An 18296-nucleotide genomic window follows, 5' to 3' on the forward strand; every position below is an offset into this window, starting at 1 on the left:
GTCTATTGTAGAACAAAATAATAGTGCATAATGAACGAACAAATTGAATGCAATTGTCAGACACTGCACATCACAAATGTGGGGAAATTATGTGAAGAAGATGATGAATGGGTTCATGAATGGGACCGGATTTCAGGAATTAAATAATGAACCATAATAATAAATGACTTAATTTACTTATTTTCATGGTAAATTCTGCCATTGTCCTCTGTTTTGTTGCTCTTCCTATAGGTGCAATTTCACACATGCTTGTCAAATTGATTATTGATTGAGTTCCACTACACAAAAGCTTACGCCATCTAAGGACATGAGCCGATTTAAAATAGCGGTAAAAGTTGAATTTGAAAACAGTAAAACATACACATGTCTGCCTTTACTGGCGCTCCTGAAGAGTTTACAGTAATGAGCTAAAGCAAACTTTTCATCATTTCTACAAACACTCAAAACACAGCGTGTCAGAGAATGAAGACCTAAAATATAGTATAAGCTGCCTAGTCCTACAACAAACAGCAGTTTCAAAAGTATTGAAAATATTATATGTAAAATATTGCACAAGTGATACAATAAGTAACAAATCTTTTAGAAATATTTAATATTTAGGAATAGTTTATTCCTGTCTTCAGTTGAACAACACTTTTAATTGGTTTCATGGATGCAAAACAACAATATTATCTGAAATTGTGAATTTACTAACTATTTCACACAATTCTGATTAAAGTTTAAATTATGTCTAAAATTATGTCTAAAGACATTAACACAATTCCAATAACATTTGGATGTTTGAATTGTGAGATAAAAACACAGAATTACATAAGCTACTTTTTATGCAACTGAAAAGCTTGTATAGTAAATCCAAAGGACATGAATATCAAGGTTTCAATTGAATTTTTTGCATAGAGGACCCTTCTTTTTCTATTGTACATTCTATAAAGTAATGTAATTCAGTTTTAGATACTGTTGTATTTTGTACAAGAATTGTCAAACATTCAACACTGAAGGCTTAATAAAATAACTAACATAATAATAAAAAACTATTTTATTCTAGTAAAACATAAACATGATAATTTTGTATTTTTGTAAAGTCATCATTTGTTAGAATTTGTCAGTCTGTGTGCTATGATTGACTATATGTTTTTTGCTGTGTTGATGAATGCTGTGTGGAGACTGTCAGGGTTGGATTAGACAGTCCAGAAGGTACTTCCCAAGATGTGCATTTACAGACAAGAGATCAGATGTGATGTTGATGGATTGGCCTCATATAAGTATTTCAATTAATGCAACTATTTTGGGAGGCTATAGGACTAGCAGTGGTCAGAAGCTGAAACCCTGCAATTGTGAAATGGCAATTTTCCACAACGCTGCAGTCATCAAGGAAAATGTCTTAATGAGGGGAGGAGGCCTTCATGTGAGAACACACATGAAGGCAGAGAAGCTATCTCGCAGGAGCGAAAGGCCATGTGAGATTCAGAATATATTTTGGTTGTCTTTGTTGTTATATTTATTTATGCGCTCCAACCAGCGTAAACGATGCTTCAAGAGCACTTCAAAGGAGACATATTCAGCATGCGTCACAATGCATTTGTAACATAATATCCGTTTTCCAAATCACTCAAAGTGGTTGTTGAAATCTTAGTAGCTAATAAGGCACAGGAACGTTAACTGTGAATAGAAACTAACAGAAAAACTAACAAGGAACTAAGAGCTAACCAGAGGTGGAGCGTCAAGCTTCAACTTTAACTTTCGAAACACTGAATATTTGAACTATGGTGGTAATGATGAAACCGTCAACTGAGTTGGCTGCACGACGCTTTGGGAAAGCTAGCTATGGGAAGACTACACGCCATATTTCTGAATGGAGTAGCTGAAAGGCATCCCAGGAGGGGATGAAGACCATCTCTTTTCAACAGGTCAGATCTGCCTTAAAAACTCATCCAGTTGGAACCTATGTTATTCTGCGGGCACCACATAGACATCCAGCCATTAAGAGACAGCAGTCTGCTGTGAATCCTCATCACCCCAGTAAGCAGGGAGAGGACCGAGCATATTGCGGAATAAACTTGCTATAGTTTTAACTCATAGACTGGAGGGGTGGGATTATTTTTGTGATGTTTATCAGCTATTTTTACTCCCTGAAGGTAGAGTAATGAATGAATGCTCATTTTTGGGTGAACTATTCCTTTAACTCACATAAAAGTCTATTATTACATTAACAATGTGTATTAACATAACATTAAATATTAAATAAAGGTGGGCGTGGGATGCATTTTAGCTCTCTCTCCTGTCCATCTCTCACCGAACACAGCTAACACTTAGATGAAATTTGTTAGAGGATATTCTACACAAGACATCAAATGGCATTAGAATATAAGTCAATTCAAAGCAGAGCAATATGTCAGACTTTTAACTATTTATTAATTTGTGGTTTTAATTTGTGCAAATAAATAGTTCACCATAAGACTAAGAGATGTGCATTGACAAAGTGCATTTTCAGGTTACCCATATACTATATAAGGTCTAATTAGAGTCCATTAAAAAGTCTCACAACAATGTTACTAAAGGCGCTAAGTTTAGGGGATGCTGCGTTTCTCTGATGACCGCATTACCAGATAGAAACAAAACAAGTCGTTGTCAGTTTTAGAAGTAAAAATATTGGAAAATAATATTTGAATACTTTATTTAATACTTTTTATTAAAGAAAAACAGATCAATTTAAGTAAAACAGAATATAACGGAAGCATTAATACCGTCATTTGAATGCCTCTCGATCTTTTCATTTCTTCTCCATGTGTTATAATTCTGAGAGAAAATCAAATCTAAATCCACCAAAAAAGGTATTATTATTAATGTTAGGCTCTGATGAACTTCAAGTCTCTGTCACGATTTAAGCTTTGCGGGACGGAGGACAGAGGCTTAGAATAAACTTAAAGAGATGAAAGCAATAACAAAGTCCGAGGGCGTGACATTACCCCCTCCCGGAAGGGTGCGTCCTCGCACCTAAAGGGTAACAAATAAAAACAAACAAAAACCAAAATGACTAGGATTTGGGGATACCGGGTCTTGGGAGGAGGTTCTGGTGGAGGGCGGATCCCCAGGAGGGGCAGGCAAAGGCAGAAGGGTCAAGGAGGAACAGACGGAGGAGGCCAGGAGAAGACAGGAGGAGTCCGAGCAGGAGAGATCCAGAGCCCAGCTCTGGTGGTCCACGGTGGAGCCGACGGAGGAGGAGCCAGGAAGGAGGACTGGAGGAGTCGGAGCAGGAGAGATCCAGAGCCCAGCTATGGTGGTCCAAGGTGGAGCCGGCGGAGGAGGAGCCATGGAGGAGGAGCAGCCATCAACGCCATGGAGCCGACCGACGGCGGCGGGCAGGTGGTGGAGGAGACTGGCGGAGACGGAGGTTTAAGGTGACGTCGGCGCTGGAGGTTCAAGGCGACGCCGCAGGCACCGGCGACTGACACGAGAGCGGGGGCGGGAAGGGCGGCGGAGCCAGGAGCGATTTGAGACTGAGGTGAAGCTGGAGGAAGGAGGAGCCTGACAGAGCCGGTGGGATGGAGGGACGAGGCAAAGCCGAGGGAGGAATCCGAGAGCTGACGGATGGTCGAAGGTGACAGACCAAGCGGAGCCAGGTGACGATGAAGCCTGGTGGAGCTGGTGGACTGACGGACCACGGTGTAGAGGAGGGAGCTAGGAGCCCAGGGGAGCCGACGGGTTCACGGAGCCGAGGAGGAGTCTGGCGCGGGCAATGGAACGGGACAGAGCGCATATGGCGCGGGCACTGAAGGCGGGACAGAGCACACGTGGCGCGGGCACCTGGAACAGGACAGGCGCGACGTGGCGCGGGCACTGGGCGGACAGAGCGCCACGTGCGCGGGCACTGGAACAGGGCGGCTGGGGCGGAACCAGCGGCTAGCGGGGCGGCTGGGCGGAACCAGCGGGCTAACGTGGACGGCTGGGGCGGAACCAGCGGAGCTAACGATGGATGGCTGGGCGAACCAGCGGGCTAGCGGGGCGGCTGGGCGGAACCAGCGGACTAACGGACGGCTGGGCGGAACCAGCGGGCTAACGGGGTAGCTGAATGGGAACAGGAACTCAGGATACAGGGAGGTGCCCAGTCTAAGTCCAAGTCCAAGTCTACATCATCCAGCTCCCTTTGCAGATCCAGCAGCCCCAGGTGGATGATCAGCTCATCCTCAGCCGATGTGCAGTAGGCGGAGCTCCACTCCGCCGCTCTCTGCGCAGTCGGCTGTGTCCACCGTGAGGAACTCCGTTGCTGGCTCGCGCACCTGGTCTGACGTATATGGCTCGGGTCCTGTTCACGCCCCACGACTCTGTCGCTCTCTCTGGCGATGGGTCCGTGGTCGGCTGACTCCGCCCGTGTCAGCGGTGTGGGCTCAGGCTGGGGCTCGGACCTTGCGGTGAAGGGATGAGTTGGGGCTCTGGATCTGGAGTGGGGCTGGTGTCGGTGTCCTCAGGCGCAACCATCATTGTAGATTTGCAGGACACCAGCACCCACTCGACACGACGGCGGCGAGGCTCTCTTGAGACCGCTCCCGGACAGCTGGGCTTGGCTGGAGGTATTAAGTCCATGTGGAAATAGGTTCCCGCACAGAAAGCTGTCCGGGGTAGCGCGAAGTCGTTGGCCAGTTCGAGAACAGTTCGGTATAGTCCTCGAGAGAGCAATCCCCTGCTCCAGCAGAGCGGATGAGGAAGTTTGGGTCTTTAAACTGGGCAAACATGACAAAAACAAAAAATAAGAGGGGAAAATACACTGCGCTATTTACTTTTTGTAGGTCAGCGTTCTGTCACGGTTGCGCTTTCATGCTGGACGGAGGACCACGAGGCTTAGAATAAACTTAAATGGATTTAATCTCAAAAGGTAAAAATAAAAGATACAAAAGGCTGGCAGGTAGAACAGGCAGGCAGGATAAACACAGGGGTAGACATCAGGTAAGGACCTCGGACGCCGGACCAACAGAACTCAAAACACAGGACTTAAATACACAGGGTAATTGACAACACTGACGAGACACGGCTGCAGACAATCATACAATTAACATGGAGGAAAGGCAGGGCACAGGAACACATGGCACGAGATGAAAACAATAACAAAGTCCGAGAACGTGACAGTCTCACAGGATTTTACACAATGGCTTTTCCAAATCTTTAATCTTCTTTTTCAGATTTTCCACTTCTTCACTTGTCTCGTGTTTCAAGTGATGGTAAAGCTGGTTCAGTAATTCCTGATGTTTCCGATGTTCTTCCAGTATCTTCTGGAGCTCCTGAACGTGCTGCTCTTTTATCTCCCTGAAATCATTAAATTCTTCTGCCTGTTTCTGGCTTCCGTTTTTTCATGTTTCTTCTTGATGACTTTTATTTTCTCTTCGTATTCCTTTTTTATTTCATCTCGCTCCTTCTCTTCTTCTTGTTCTTTTCTCCCCTTCTCCTCTATTTCTCTTCTCTTCATCTCTTCTTCTTGCTCTTGTTTCAGATCTTCAATCATTTTCTTCCATCGCTCTCTCTTCTTCTCGTCTCTTATCTTCTTCTCGTTTCTTTTCTCCACTCCTCTTTCCTCTCTTGCTCCAGCTGCTCATAATATCTTTTTGTTTCCATTTTCTTTTCTTCATATTCTCTCTCTTTCTCTTCTCTTTCTCTTTTCTGTTTCTGTCTCTCCTCCTCTATCTTCTCTCTCTCTTGTTCTCTCTCTCTTTCAAACTTCTTTCTCATTTTCTCCAGTTCTCCTTGTTTTCTCTCAGTTGCTCCTCGTGTTTCTCTTTCTCTTTCTTTCTTCTTCCTCTCGCGTCAGCTCATCTATGCGTTTCTTTTCATCCTCCCATTCTCTCTGCTGTCGTTTAATTTCCTCCTTTCTGTCATTTTCTGCATCTTTTATTTTCCTCACCCATTCTTGTCTCTCCTTTTCTTCTTCTTCATTCCTCATTTTCTTCTCCAAATCTCTCTTTTTTATTTCCTCCTCTTGTTTAATCTTCAACTCTGTTATAATACGTTCTTGTTCACTTTTCAACTTTTCTCGCTCCTGTCTGTTTTTCTCTTCTCTCTTTCTATCTTCTTCTTCTCTTTCATTTTGAAGTTTTTCATGCTCACGATCTCTGGTTTTCAATCTCCTTCTTCATCTCTTCTATTTTGTTATGATATTCAGCTTTTTGCTGTTTTTCTTCTTCTGATTGTTTTCGTTTTCGATCTCTCTGTTTCTTCTGTTCAGCTTTTTCTTTCTCCTCAGACTCTTTTCTGAGTTTTTCCTCTTTTTCTTTGAACTGATTCTGCATTTTCATTTTCTCCTCATCTGCTCTTTGTTTCTCTTCCTCGAGCCTCTTCATCATGTTTTTCATTTCCATCTCATATTTGGCTTTAACGCCTCATTTTGTGTCTGAATTTCTTTCTCTCTTTCATTCAGTATTTGCTCCATTCTCTTCTTAATGGACATCTCGCCTCCTCAAACATGCTGTTAGTGAAGTATCGGCCCTCATTAGTGTTTTTCAGCTCTTCTATCATGTTTATCAGTTGAATCACTTGAGTTTTGTCTTGTTTTCTCTGTTGTTGAAAGCCAGGAACCTGTTTCCACAATCTCTGATCAGTTTCTTGGCCTCAGCATTGTTTCTCTCCACATACGCTTCTATGGATTCATTCTCGAGATCATCTCCTCTAGTGAAAATACGATGCTGAACTGAGCAGCTTTTGGACCAAAGATCTTCTTTATTAGATCCACAGTATCCGTTTCCACCTTTATAAATCTCCCCACGCTCAGCACGATGACAAACACGTGAGGTCCGGGGACGACAATGAAACACATTTCACTATCTCTTCCACCGCTTGTTCATTTGACAGAGTCGTGTCGGAAGAGTCCTGGCGTATCAACAACAGCTACCGATCGACCAGCAACTTCACCAACTCCTTTCTGGCAGTCGGTCGTCACTGAATCCATGTTCGCTTGACTCAAAACTCGTTTCTTCCCAGAATAGTGTTTCCTGTTGCGCTCTTTCCATTTCCTGTTCTCCCGATCAACACAATCCTCAGACCCTTCTGATCATCTGAACATTCAGCACCTAGAAATAATGCATATACATTTATTAATATAATGCAGTTCTATTTTTGGAGTTTTTCACTTCATATCTCATTCATAATGTGATTACAATGGGATGAATTAAACATTACCTCATTTAAATAACGTGATAAAGCTCATAATTGTAGCAAAAGTGCTGCCAACTCACAGGCTAATTAGCATATTCATGATGTCAGAGCATGTATATATATATAAGCGTTCTTTACAGTTCCAAAGGATGTGTTACTTTTACCTTTATGAGCATTACTTTTACATTTATTTTTGAACTGAAAAAATAATATGTGACTGATAGCGCCTGGCGCCTCCCCCTTCCAGAGCAAGCGTCTCAAAGGCAGACACATTTTATGTAGCTCAAACATTCAAAGTAGCATTGCGATATGTTATATAATTATTAAGATTTTATTTTAGGCAAATTGTGATGATTTGTGAAGGCTAAATTAATTAACCTGCTTCTCCTGGGGGGGAAAAATAAAAAAATTCTGCTAAGTGCGTACACGTCGGAAGAAAGTGGACTGCATTTCTTTTTGTTTTCTTGTGCATTTGCAACTTTTAATCACTGAAGCGCAACGAGTTATTAAGCAAACTCTTCAAAGAGTTACATAAGCATAAAAAAACATAATAAAAGTGCTCCACAAGGCCTCAATGTGTTTGCATAAGAAAAATATCCACATTTGAAACGTAATCTCTAGTTTACAGTAACTGTCTCATTACGCTTTCCCAAGAGAGTGGCGTTCAGCAGATGACGCTGGATTTAGCTTCAATGAAAGTAAGGAACAACAAAACAAGAATTAGAAGAAGCATGTTCTCACCAGAGCTTAAACCATCAACCGCTGAAAAATCAACCACTTTCTTGTGATTGCTGAGTACAACAGTTTTTGGAAGCTAGATATTGGAAGCAATATTGATTTTTTTTCTTACATAAACATATATGAAAGAAGAAAATCACTTACACCTTCAATGGCTCGAGGGTGAGTAAATCATGTGGTATGTTGGAGCAGACACACCACGATTGCTGCAAGATCGTGATTTTACATTCTGACCGAAGAAAACACTCACCTTCCAAACATATTTTTGCTTTAATGCTTTGATTTCGTTCTCCATCCTCTTCAGTTCTTCTTTATATTTCTCTTCTGTTTCACGTCTGGCTCTATTTTCTTGCGCTTTCATGTACATCTGAAGCGAATATGGTTCGGTCTTCATGTTCTCTATACAATCCAGTAGCTGAGACAGCACCTGTTTTGAGTTTTCGTGATCTTTTAAACCCATCACACAGTACTGACCCCCACAGTGACCGATTAACCTCTGAGTTTCCGGGCTGTGTTTTATAAAGTCTGTCACTGGCCTGTTAACACTGCCGTCATTGGTAAACATTACTATTAAGTGCTCTCTGGAGTAAAAGTTCTTCTGGATCGCCTCCACCTCGGCTTTGACTTCATCCGTCACTGGACCAACAGGAATAACGAGGAGGAAAACGTGAACCCCAGGATCACAGAGAGACACGCAGCGGAGAGCCTGAGGCGTCACTTCCTCCTCGGAGAGCCGACTGAGAGCTGGGAGCTCCACCACCGTGATCGGACGTCTGTCAATCGTCTCCTCTTTCTTCACGCACTCTTCGCTCATCTCTCTCGGCGACAGTTTCTGAATTTTGCCTCGTAGAAGTTTAGACACCGAGACTTTGGGCGCCGGATCACTTCCACACACCACCAGATTCAGCTTCTGCTTCCTGGAGAAATTAGCTGGCACTGGAAAACGCATCAAGGGCGTTAGGCGCCGCTTAAAAACAACCGCATTTTAGAATATGGAAAAATAAACATGGGTGTAAAACGTTTGCGGTAGTTTCGTCAACTTACAGCTCGAACGAATCCACTTATTTATGTTAGCTGTAAAAAATAAGCAAAAAAAACATTAAATATGGATGTTTGACAATATGGAGATTAGGTAAACATTCCTGTTATTTTTGTCGAAAGCATTATTATATATAATTGTTTCTTAATTGATTCTCAAGTGTTTGTTCCTATTACTAAATTCTACATTAAAGTAATAGTTCATCCAAAAATGAAAACTGTGTCAATGTGTACTCACCCTTCAATTAGTTCCAACCCTGTATTAATTTCTCTCTGGTGAACCCAAAGGAAAATATTTGTGACCAGGCTGTTTTGGGTCACCATTGACTTCTGTAGTATTTTTTTCTCACTATGGAAGTCAATGGTGACCCAAAATCCATACAGGTTTGGAACTACTTGAGGATGAGTAAACAATGACAGAATTTAAATTTTTAAGTGAACTATTACTTTATTTCTCAGAATAGGATTTCACTAAACTTGTTTTTTTATTATAAACATGTACTTTTATCCAATGAGAATGATTCTCAATGCATGTTTTCATACATTTATTTTGCCTGCTGGTAAATTTCCAGGGCACCAACTGCATGTAAATCGTCTCTTGACATGCTTTGTTGACAAGCCCCTTTTATATTATTTCTATATCACTATTCGATACTGTTCAGATACAATCTGTGTTGTTGAAAGCACTATATAAATAAAAGTGATTGATTGATGGATTTCTCTAACATTCACAAGTATAGGAGTAAACTGTCTCTGTATTGCTATAGTCTTTGGAGAAGATATAGGGTTAAGATCTGAGACAGTGGAGATAGCCAACAAAACGAAGGTAAATTAAGGAATTATAATTACCTATTTAATCTATAAATTAATGTTATTGCAAACGTCATTGCTATTTGTTCATCGTTGTGCCATTGTTTTATTTGTAAGAGCGACATAGTGATGAACGCACTCTGTTTGTCCTTTAAGGGCTACAGTACAAACTATGTAGGGACTGGAACATAACGGTTTATTGTGTGAGCTGTTGCATATATTATATTGCATTTCTATCAACCTAAAGATCCTCCTAAATATTACACAATGTACCTTTGAGAAATTTCTTAACTTGCCTTAATACCTAAGTTTCACGAATTCTCAGCAATTAAGGCCAAAATGGCACTTCGAAAAGCCTTATAAATGTGTGCCCCGTGTTTTTAGGTGTGACCTTCAGGCCTTACTCTAACTTACTCAGACCTCCTTCGCTTCCCTTGCTCTGTTTAGGTTTTCCGTCATCTTTGTAGGAGGAACGCTCTTCGTGTTTCTCCTCTGACCTGCCTGGATCGTCAAACCGCTCTGCTCCTCATCCGTCGACGTTGCTTTGACATCTTCATAGATCTCACATGTGAGAAATTCCTCGTGGCTTTCCCCGAGTATCTCATCAACCCTCTTGCAAACTTCAGATTGCCATTCGGGGCTTTGGTTTTCAAACTCCAGATGCCGTCCCCCGCACTCCTTTATTAGCCGACTGGCGGCCGCATGCTTCGAGGTGTCCGTGTCTTCATCGGTCGTGAGAACGATGGTGCGTTTAATCGCTTCTTCGCTGAACTTGCTGAGCACGTGTTTCACTCTGGTGGCGTCCTCCTCGGTGAAGTCTCTGTACTGCAGTGCGATCATGAAGGCGTGAGGGCCCGGGTCGGACAGAGACACACACTCCTTCACTGTCTGCGTGATCTGGTGGTCGGAGATGTTCGGATCCAGCAGGTGAAGAGTGTTGATGACCGTGACGTGTCTGTCCCTCACCGTTCCTCCGATCATGGTCAGGTTGTGTTGTAGGATAGGCACGTCGCTCTCACGCACGTCTACTCCCAGGATGGAGTTTCTGACTCGGCCGTTGTGCGATACACTCTTTCCCAAAAGAATAATCCTCTGATCACGCACTGAAATAAACAAGAACACATGCATATATTAAAAAAAACATTCGGGTTTTATTTGGGGAACGATGAAAGGCATTTAGCATCTTCTTTAACCAGAAAGAGGAGCAATCCAAAATATCTGGAAAATAAACACACTTCTGGAGTTGTAATATAGCTACAAATATCTTTACTTTGACTTCTTCGCCTCTCTGAAAATGAAATCAGATGTGATTGAAGCTTCATTACTATCAAGACTGACTGGATTTAATAAATGTGTTCAGAACAGATAAGGGTTTTATTCAAAGACAGAATATTGGGTCTATATTGGAAAAAATGCTTATTCGGTAACTATGAAGGACATAATGCAGGATATTAATATTACTACATTAACTAATATAACTATAATATACTATATAAATATGCTATAATATACTATATAAACTTCACTAATTATTAGATCAAATTAGATTAGATTAAACTTCACTAATTATTAGATCCCAAGATGGCGCCGTTGAGTTCGGCTGCGTCCACGACTGCTCCTGCAAAACTTTTTGTTTTTCTTTTAATTGTTAGTATTTTGGATAGTCTCATGCGCGGTTTTCTTTATATAAGATGGCTGTTACTACATACGACCAAGCCACTCTTATATCTATTGGTGTACAATGCACCCAACTTTCGCCGCGTTTTAAACCCGGACCCATGTTGGCGGCGAGATCCTGTCGAAGACAAAGGACGCGACCGGACCGGCGTCCACGAGTGAAACGAGCGGCGTCAGGAACAGGTTGAGGGCACGCGCACACCGCGCTCCCTACCTAGTGTCCTGTTAGCCAACGTCCAGTCTCTGGAAAACAAGCTCGATGACCTCAGGGCAAGGATCAAGTTCCAGAGAGACATTCGGGACTGCAACCTCCTCTGGTTCACAGAGACATGGCTGAACCCAGCGGTACCGGACCACGCGCCATACAACCGGCCGAGTTTTTCTCTGTTTACCGTATGGACAGAACAATGGAGTCGGGAAGACAAGGGGAGGTGGAGTGTGTCTGATGGTGAACAACCGCTGGTGCGACAGTGCGGCGTTGTTTCTCTCTCACGCTCCTGCACACCAAACCTGGAACTTCTGACCATCAAATGTCGCCCTTTCTATCTTCCACTGGAATTCAGCTCGGTCATAGTCAGCGCCGTTTATATTCCACCTCAAGCGGACACGGACACTGCAATATGGGACTTACACGACCACCTCACAACACACCAGTCACAGCACCGGACGCCGCACTCATTGTGCTGGGGATTTTAACAGTGCAAACCTCAAGCGCGCACTGCCGAACTTTCACCAGCACATCACCTGCCCCACCAGGGGCGAAAGGACACTGGATCACTGCTACACACCCTTCAGAGACAGCTACCAGGTAAAATCATGCCCGCCCGTTTGGTAAATCAGACCATGCCGCCATTTTCCTCGTACCTGTTTACAAAACAGAGGCTGAAACAGGAAGCCCGGTACAGAGGAGGTGTCACGCTGGACTGACCATTCGTGGCCGCTCTGCAGGGCGCTTTGGATGACGCAGACTGGGCCATGTTCAGGTGTAGCTCCGAGGACACCAACGTGTTCACGGAAGCAGTGGTGGGAATCATCAGGAAACTAGCAGATGACACGGTAGAGAAAACCGTCATCAGGACGTTTCCCAACCAGAACCCGTGGGTAGACAAAACTATCCGTGACTCTCTGAGATCCCGCTCCGCAGCCTATAACACGGGGATAGTCACCGGGGATATGACCGAATACAAGGCTGCGTCGTACAGCGTGCGCAGTGCGGTTAAGGAGGCAAAGAGGCGCTACGGGAGGAAACTAGAGTCACAGTTTCAACACAGTGACTCTAGGAGCCTGTGGCAGGGACTGAGAAACATCACGGACTATAAAACGAGAGCGCGGATGCTTCTCTGGCAGACGAGCTAAATAACTGCTGTACTCGCTGTACACACATGTACACACATGACTATGTGGCCACTACAAACTCCACCACCATCATTAAATTTGCTGACGACACTGTCGTGGTTGGCCTGATCTCCAACAACGATGGCCTACCTTCAGGAGATCAACAACCTGGAGAGATGGTGTCAGGAGAACAATCTGCTCCTGAACGTCAGCAAAACAAAGGAGTTAATAGTGGACTTCAGCACGAAGCAGGTGCGCTCTTACCATCCCATCATGATCGACGGGACCCCAGTGGAGAGAGTGGACAGTTTTTGGTACCTGGGTGTTCACATCACGCAGGACCTGTCTTGGTCCTGTCACATCAACACCCTGGTGAAGAAGGCCCGGCAGCGTCTATACCATCTGAGGCGCTTAAGGGACTTCAGACTCCCATCTCAGGTGCTCAGGAACTTTTACACCTGCACCATCGAGAGTGTCCTGACGGGAAACATCACCTCCTGGTTCAGGAACAGCACCATGCAGGACAGGCGAGCTCTTCAGAAGGTGGTGCGGTCAGCTGAGCTCCCTGTGCTGCAGCACATCTACAACAAGCGGTGCTGTACCAGGGCCAGGAAGATCGTGGAAGACCTCAGCCATCCCAACAATGGACTCTTTTCTCTGCTGCGTTCAGGAAAGCGCTTTGCGTTCCCTGAAGGCAAACACAGAAGAATGAGGAGGAGCTTCTTGCCATGAGGCCATTCGGTGTCTGATCCAGAGAACACCCAGTACCTAATCACCGGGATTCCCATGTTTAGCCTCTCTTTCCCAGATACTCGCCAGTTACTTTTGGACAATTGCACTAGTCACTTTGCACTGGACATTCGCACAGCCACTTTACACTTTACACTTTATATCTTATACTTATATTTTATATTCTATACTTTATTTTATTTTTTATACTTTACTTTGCAGACTTCTTTTTTATACATATTTTTATATTTTATATTTATATATATATTTAAATTTTGTTTTCTATTTTGATGCTGGACGGTTGTAAAGAACATTTCACTGCATGTCGTACCATGTATGTATGTGTATGTGACAAATAAAATTTGAATTTGAATTTGAATTATTAACTAATATGGAAACAAGATTGATAAAACAGTAAATAATAGTGAATGTAGAGGTCATTTTTAATGAATGACATTATATTTATTAAGGACTACGCCAAATATAAAGAATTAATAATTAAGTAATAATTAAGTAAACAACTGCATTTTTGCATTTACGTCTAATTGCATTACGTCTCCTTTATTCTTGTCACAGGAATGTAAAACCTGTAATAGTGAGATGTCTGGTAATAAGTACAAAAAAACACCTCTTTCTCATATTTCAGACGCATTAATACTGTGATTAGTAATTAATTGAGCATCCTTGGTAAGTGTTCTTGAAGAAACTACTCTCCTTGATTATATACTGGTTACCTCAGAAGTTTATCAGTGACAAAGTCATGATCCTAAAATCCAAAATATTTACTTATTAGTTTGTTTGATCATAGTAGTAATTGTGATTGCAACGTACCACCTTCATTCCTTCATTGCTTAACTTTGCAAGTCTTGAACATCTTAACCTTTGGTGGATGTGACATACACTTGGAAGTCAGGAACATTAACGTTCATCATCAGTTTCCGTTAAATTTCTTCGTGTAAAAACGGCCAAACTAAACGTTTACTAGGCCGACTTTTAAAACCAGACGCATCTGAATAAAGTAGTAAATGAATGCGCTCTTAAAAGCGGTTGGTAACCGTAAAAAACGCACCCCTGTCTTCCGCGCGCTGCGTCGCACCACGGCCGATGATTTCATCCACTTTTCGGAGTATCTGAGAGCGCGGCGTGCTTTGAAGCCCGAGGAGTCCTCCGCCGCATTCCGCGGATATCTGCTGAACGCGTTCGTTCCCGCCGCGCGCCGCCTCGTCGGTCGTCACGATCACCGCGCGCTCCGCCGCCTGCTCCCCGAAGCAGTGCAGCACCGAGCTCAGCGTGTCTCGGTTCTTCTCGGTGAAGTCGCGGTGCTGCAGCACCAGTATGATGGCGTGCGGCTCCGGGGCGGTCAGCTTGGACACGTGGTGTGCTATCGTCTGTAGTCCGAGTCCCGGGGAGAGCAGGTTGCTCGAGATGACCACCGTGAGCTTCCTGTCCTCCACCGATCCGCTCAGCGTCTCCACGTCGGGCTGCGGGCTTCTCTTTCCAAACGCGTCCTTGTTTAAGATCAGGTTTCCCACTTTGGCGTTTTCTGAAGCGTTCTTGCCCACCAGAACAATCCTCAGGTCGCTCACTGAAACACACAACAGAGAATCAAACCAACCGAGAACCGTTTATTGATTACTTAATTATTAAAAGCACTCGCGTGAAGTCGGGTTTGATCAGCTGTGGCTGACCACATTTAATACATAAAATGCAAGCTATTAACTAATTTCATTGAGTTATTAGTTAGTTGTGCTCACTGTTCGGGCGGCTACCGGGTGGGCTTTGGTCTCCCTTGGTTTCTATAAAATAAATGGACAAACAAACAAACAAACAGGCAGTTATTAATACCTGCGTTATTATAAGAGCAAGTAAACAAGACCGAGGAGAACGCGCGCATCTCGAAGTCTGACACGTGATCTGTTAAAAGTTGACTTGCATTTAAACAAAATCAAGTGAAGGTGCAATACTGAAAGATTGAATAGTTTTGAGTCAGCAAAGCAAAATATTATACATTTTATAGTTTGAATACTTTAATTAATTTGCCGTTATGGTGTAATCGAGCAGTTTTATAGCTGCTTTAGGCGCTTTAGGGAGCAGTAGGGAGCAGGTTGCCAGGTATTTTTCCGATTCTTTTAGCAAAACAGCTTCATCCGTTTGACAGCACACACTGAAGGCTCTCCACCGACTGAAGAACAAGCTGAGAGTATTGTTTTGTGTTTGTGCTGTTTCTCCGTTCGTTTGTTCTGTTTGCGGGTGTTTTCTTTAGGTTTGTGTTGACGTGTAGAGACAGGATTTATAAGAAGAGATGAACATCTCGCAAGACACCCGAGATAAAGGAAATAAATCATGCGTGTTCCTTTAAAATAAAGTTAGATCAAACGGCCTTGTGAGTCACTTCGAGGAGCCTAATATTACTTTGTAAGAGAAGCCTGGTTTTTGTTATTGATCAGAAGGTGCTCATATTTTGTTTGTTTTTTTTTAGGCTGAAGATGAAATCCTAGAACCTCCTCTGGTTGGACATCACTTTTTTTAAAGGGGGCCAGTTTCGATGATTTGGACAGACCATTCTCTCTCACACACACACTCACACACACACACACACACACACACACACACACACACACACACACACACACACACACACACACACACACACACACACACACACACACACACACACACACACACACACACACACACACACACTCTCTCTCTCACTCCACACACACACACACACACTCTCACTCACACACACACACACACACACACACACACACACACACACACACACACACACACACACTCACACACACACACACACACACACACACTCACACACACACACACACACACACACACACACACACACACACACACTGTGTTATTGTGCACTCTCTCATAACTTTTTTCCACACACACATTCTCCATACACACACATGAAGCAAACACAGGAATTTAACTCTATTCACACACACAAATGTAAACACACATGATTCACACACACACACACATTCATCCCACATGTAGCTCAGGAGCATTCACTCACAGAAGGGCACTCTGACAAGAAGGGAATGATTTGGAAAGTCGAAGGCATGTAAACACTTGCACACACACACAGAGGACGGAAGCTCTCTCTCACACACACACATACAGAATGCCTTACACACAGTCAACAGAAACACACAAACTACTCTCTCTGTACACTCACACATGCACACACACACTCAGCACACACTCTCTCTCACACATTTTCAAACACACACACACACAAAACACACACACACACACACACACACGCCACACACACACAATAACACACACACACACATCACACACCACACTTTGTGTCACACACACACTCACATCACACACACTACATCACACTCACGGTTTAGTGCTCACTCCTTGTGTCCACACACTGCACACGCACACACGTAGTTACACACCACCCACACACACACACACACACACTCCAGAGGCACCTCACACACTCTCACATCTCACACACACACACACGACTACACACATGCCACGCTCTGTGTTCAGTTACGCACTCCCTTGATCACGCGAGGACTGAGCGGAAATCGCGCGCGCAGTTATACTGTAGTCAACTAGACAGGGTTTTTAAATAAAACTATCGGTTTGCCGTACAGGGTGGTACTCACGCAGATTCTGCGCCATCTCTGCTTCCAGGTGTCCAAATCAGAGAAGAAATCTGATTCTGAAGGAGATCTGAAGGAAACGGTCGAGGAGGGGATGGAGGCAAAGGCCAGTCGTTTAATAAGAGCTCGACACACACCACAGTGTAATAAACAGCAACACAACACGTTATATCAGCACTGCGGCCATCTGAAATCACGAAGAGAGCCTCGTTTTAAGACGGCCGTCGAACTACTTCCATTCTCATCAGAGCGTCCATCTTCTCACCGGAACACGGGCCGCTCTCCCGAAACGAAAGTAAACGGCGCAGAAACGAAAGCCACCACAAGAGGAAGCAGTCCCGACCAGAAGAGACAGAACATACAGGTGCACCTAAAAACACACACTTTATTTGTTTCAGTCAAAGCGCGAGACTTCAGCGCGCGCTTTCAGCCCTTGCTTCTCCCGATTGGGAGGACTTTGATTAACCTCCACAGATCAGAACACGGGGACATGCCAGTCAGATCATTAAATCGTCGTCGTGCATTTTTGCAATTTTACACCTAATGGTGTGCAACGATTACATTTCACAAAACTCAAAGTGCACGTCAAAAGCTGTCGGTATTTTCTCGCCTTGCTTTCAGTGACCTTTTCGCAAAATAGGGCCCTTATTCATCGTCTGGTGTCGTTTACAGCCTTTTATAGCTGCTCTGAATCTGTCATTTTAACCTTGGATCCATTCAAGCTCAATTTCCCGTAACGTTTTCATCCAAACCTTTTTTTTTTTGGCTGAAAAAAGAAATACTTAAACATCTGGGATGCGAGTAAATGATCAGGGACTTTCAGACAGAAACAGCTGGGTTTAGTCGATTAAAAGAAATCATCCATTGCTGGTAAAAGTTATTTCTGCATTCAAAAGGGTGCAATAAAATTTTTAAAGTGTGAAGTTTTTTTTTTTTTTTAAATAAGCACCTTTTGCTCACCAAGCCTGCATTTATTAGATCCAAAATACAGCAAAAGCAAAAATATTGTGAAATATTTTTACTATTTAAAAAAAAAAAAAACTTTATATTTGGTTTGCATAATATGTTATGCGTACGTTTATTGTGTATAAATACACACACATACAGTATATATTTAAAAAACGTTTACATTTGTATATGTATAATCATAATTTATAATGCGAGTAAACATAT

General features: G+C 43.2%; 1 pseudogene; it reads right to left on the minus strand.

The window, feature by feature from the left end:
- Positions 1-5743: 5743 nt before the first annotated feature.
- Positions 5744-17639, minus strand: LOC122332868 (annotated as a pseudogene).
- Positions 17640-18296: the final 657 nt, after the last annotated feature.

The sequence above is a fragment of the Puntigrus tetrazona genome, chromosome 3 (assembly GCF_018831695.1).
Source record: "Puntigrus tetrazona isolate hp1 chromosome 3, ASM1883169v1, whole genome shotgun sequence".
NCBI classification, from domain to species: domain Eukaryota; kingdom Metazoa; phylum Chordata; class Actinopteri; order Cypriniformes; family Cyprinidae; genus Puntigrus; species Puntigrus tetrazona.